The sequence below is a fragment of the Physeter macrocephalus genome, chromosome 8 (genome assembly GCF_002837175.3).
Source record: "Physeter macrocephalus isolate SW-GA chromosome 8, ASM283717v5, whole genome shotgun sequence".
NCBI classification, from domain to species: domain Eukaryota; kingdom Metazoa; phylum Chordata; class Mammalia; order Artiodactyla; family Physeteridae; genus Physeter; species Physeter macrocephalus.
Genome location: NC_041221.1, coordinates 127,916,336 through 127,920,714, shown reverse-complemented (window position 1 = coordinate 127,920,714; position 4,379 = coordinate 127,916,336).

Sequence of the window (4,379 nt, the reverse complement as noted above, 5' to 3'; positions counted from 1 at the left end):
ATGAGTTTTACAACCAGCTTATCGATTTGTATGCACACATACAAACACACACGCACACACAAACAATTGCGGTTTTGAATGGAATTTTCTTACCAACTTGAAGAAAATTAACACCTTCATAAAATTTAGTCTCCCTATCTGTGAACCCAGTATATGCCTCCATTTCTTTCGATTTTCTGTTGTTCTTACTGTTTTATTGTTGTGTGTTTAAGAGCTTTCATATTTCTCATATAAGGTTTATTTTTAAGTGTTTTTAAGTATTTTTTGTTTATTTTTTTCTCTTTATTTTTTAAATTAATTAGTTAACTAATTAATTTGGCTGCATTGGGTCTTCGTTGCTGCGCGCGGGCTTTCTCTAGTTGCGGCAAGCAGGGGCTATTCTTGGTTGCGGTGCGTGGGCTTCTCATCATGGTGGCTTCTCTTGTTGAGGAGCATGGTCTCTAGGCGCGCGTGCTTCAGTAGTTGTGGCACGCGGGCTCAATAGTTGTGGCTCACGGGCTCTAGAGCTCAGGTTCAGTAGTTGTGGCACACAGGCTTAGCTGCTCCGTGGCATGTGGAATCTTCCTGGACCAGGGCTTGAACCCGTCATTGGCAGGCAGATTCTTAACCACTGTGCCACCAGGGAAGTCCCTCTCTTGCTTTACTGAGTTATATGTTTGGTAAATAAAAATTGTGTATGTTTTATTTTTATTTATTTATTTATTTATTTAATCCCCTTTCTTTCTCAACCAGATGTGTACAGAGGTGATCTCAAGCAGTGACTACATTTTTAAAGAATATTTGTTTATTTATTTGGCTGCATCAGGTCTTAGCTGCGGCATGCTGGCTCTTCATTGTGGTGTGTGGCTTCTCTCTAGTTGTGGGGCTCTCTAGTTGTGGTGCGCGGGCTCTCTAATTGCGGCACCCAGGCTCCAGAGCATGCAGGCTCATTAATTGCGGCACGCAGGCTCTCTAGTTGTGGTGCACGGGCTCTAGAGCACACGGGGCTTAGTTGCCCCGTGGCTTGTGAGATCTTAGTTCCCCGACCAGGGATCGAACCTGTGTCCCCTGCATTGGAAGACGGAGTCTTATCTTAACCACTGGACCACCAGGGAAGTCCCTGTGTATATCTTAGATGTATGTCTTAGTCCATTTGGGCTGGTGTAACAAAATGCCATAGACTGGGTGGCTTATAAACAACAAAAATTTCTTTGTCCCAGTTCTGAAGGCTGGTAAGTGCAAGATCAAGATGCTGGCAGGCTTGGTGTCTGGTGAGAACTTTTTTCCTGGTTCACAAATGGTGTGTCCTCACAGAACAGAAGGGGCGAGGGATCTCTCTGGGGCCTCTTTTATAAGGGGACTAATCCCATTCATGAGGGCTTCATCCTCATGACCTAATCACCTCCAAAGGCCCTACCTTTTAATATCACCTCCCGAGATTAGGATTTCAACATACAGAATTGGGGGCGGGGGTCATAAACATTTAGTGTATAGTGTACACTATACAATGTGATGATTTGATACATGTATACATTGTGAAATGATTACCACAATTAAGCTAATTAACATATCCATCACCTCACATAGTTACAATTTATGTGTGTGGTGAGAACACTTAAGATCAACTCTTTTAGCAAATTTCAAGTATACAATACAGTATTAACTAACTATAGTCACCATGGTATACAATACCACTCCAGAACTTACTCATCCCACATAACTGAATCTTTGTACCCTTTGACCAACATCTCCTCTCTTCCCCCCACCCCCTCAAACCCTGGCAACCACAAGATTCCACATATAAGTGAGATCATGCAATATTTTTCTATGCGTGGTTTATTTCACTCAGCATAAGGTTCATGCATGTTGTCACAAATAGCAGATTTTTTTCTTTTGTAAGGCTGAATAATATTACTCTGTGTGTGCGTGCAGGAAGAGTATGTGCATGTGCACATGCCCCATAGTTTTTATGTGTTCATCTGTCGACGGACACTTAGGTTGTTTTCAGATCTTGGCAGTTTTGTCAGTAATGCTGCAATGAACATGGAGATGCAGATACCTCTTCAGCCAACAGTCTGCAAGAAGCTGGAGCCCTCAGTTCTACAAGTTAATGAATTCTGCCAACAACCTGAATGAGCTTAAGTGGCTTTTTCCCTAGTTAAGCCTCCAGATTCAAGCACAGCCCAGTTGACACCTTGACTACCCAGCCAAGCTGACCCACTGAATTTCGGACTCCTGATGCACTGAAACTGTGCTAGTTTAAGCTGTTGAATTTGTGGTAATTTACTGTATAGCAAAAGATAACTAATATATCGTTTGTTAGCTGTATGACCTTGGGGAGGCTGTGTATATTCCCTGTGCCTTAGTTCTTTCATCCTCAAATCAGGTTAACAACAACCTATCCCATAGGCTATGAGGATGAAATGAGTTAATGCAAGCACAGTCCTCTGGCAATGCCGAGCCCCCTAGAAGTTTTCTCCGTAATTATGAGCTGTATTATCACTGCCTTTCTCTCTCTCCCTTCCTCCCTCTTTTCCCTCTTCATACCTCAATAGTTTTTTACCCTGATTCTTCATCTCATCTCCTTTTCTAGAATTTCATTTCTGTGCCTAATATAGTCTTGGCTGGCCAACACCTCCTTTACCTAATTGTCATTTATCGGACAACCTCAACTATTCTAAATATAATCAAGATACTCCAAAACCAAAATGATTCCATGTAGAAAATACATTAAAGTTATGTTCTTGACATGTTAATGAGACTCAGAGCTTTCTTGTTCCCTAAACTAAAGCACAGTGGAAGTCAGAACTTAAAACTGTGAGTGGAAAACTTGAGGGAAGCATATTCATAGAGATAAGAATGTGATGAAGACAACCTGAGAGGGGAGGAACCTGAAAACTCTAAAAGGCAGAGAACTCACAAAGCAGTTGGAGGCAGCAACAGGCTGCAGCTCAGGGATCGCTGAGGGTTATCACTGAACAAATGCTGGACAAGATACTCATTCTCTCTAAATTTTGATTTCCAAATTTGTTTATAATGACAATATTGTCATTAAGAGAGCCTCAAAGTCCATTCTACACTAATGAGAACAGAGTATTTTATATTTTCATACTTGAAATATGTATGATATAATATTAGAAATATGTAATACTTCCAAAAGATTTAAAGTTGTTAAATAAAAGATATCTTGTTCAACAACAACAAAATGAAAACCCCCAATTTTAAAATGCGCAAAGGACTTGAATAGAAATTTTTCAAAGAAGAGAGAAAAATGGCCAGTAAGCACATGAAAAGATGCTCAACATCACTACTTAAGAAGGAAATGCAAAAAACTACAATATACCTATCGTCCATTAAGATGGCTATGCTCAAAAAAAAATAAAAAGCAAAAACGAAAACTAGAAAATTACAAGTGTGGAGAAGGATGTGGAGAAACTGGAACCCTGTGCACTCTTGGTGGGAATGTAAAATGGTCCCATCCCCAATGGAAAACAATATGGAGGTTCCTGAAAAGCTGATAACGATACAACCTCTAAAAGAATTGAGAGCAGAATCTCAAAGAAAGATTTGTACACTCATGCATTATTCACAATAGCCAAGAAGTGAAAGCAACCCAAATGTTCATCGATGGATAAATACATAAATAAAATGTGGTATATATGTAAATGGAATATTATTCAACTTTAAAAAGGAAGGAAATTCTGATACATGCTACAACATAGATGAACCTTGAAAACAGATGTTATGTTAAGTGAAATAAGCCAGTAACAAAAAGGCAAATACTGCTATGATTCTGCTTGTGTGAGGTGTCTAGAGTAGTCACATACATAGACACAGAAAAAATAGAACTGTTATTGCCAAAGGCTGGGGAGAGAAAAATGGGGAGTTCGGTGTTTTGCAAGATGAAAATGTTCTGGAAGTTGGTTGCACAATAATGTAAATGTATGTAACACTAATGAAATGTGCACTCAAAAATGGTTACAATGGTAAATTTCTGTTTGTGTATTTTACCACAGTTTTTTTTAAATGCCCCGCAAAAATCTAACCCAAGAAAGATTAACAAATGAAATAGTTGTGGTGGCTGCAGCTAGAGAGGGAGAGGGAAACTCATAGGCAGTAATAGAGGGTTTCAACTCCTTTGAGACCAGAAGTATGTTAAGGGCAGTTGCACATACCTAATAAACCCAGACTCCAAATGCTCTCTCCTCCTGCGTCTCATCCATCAAACCCCCTAGGGCACTAGAGATCAAGTTGCTAGTCAGCACTGAGATTTGCACCAAGGGCAAAAACTCACAGGGAAACTTACCCTTAGGTTTTAACTCCAGCTTGTCAAGCACTCATTTCACTACAACCCTGGGGCTGCATCATGCTGAGGAGCTAACAAACTTGAAAGCAGTTAT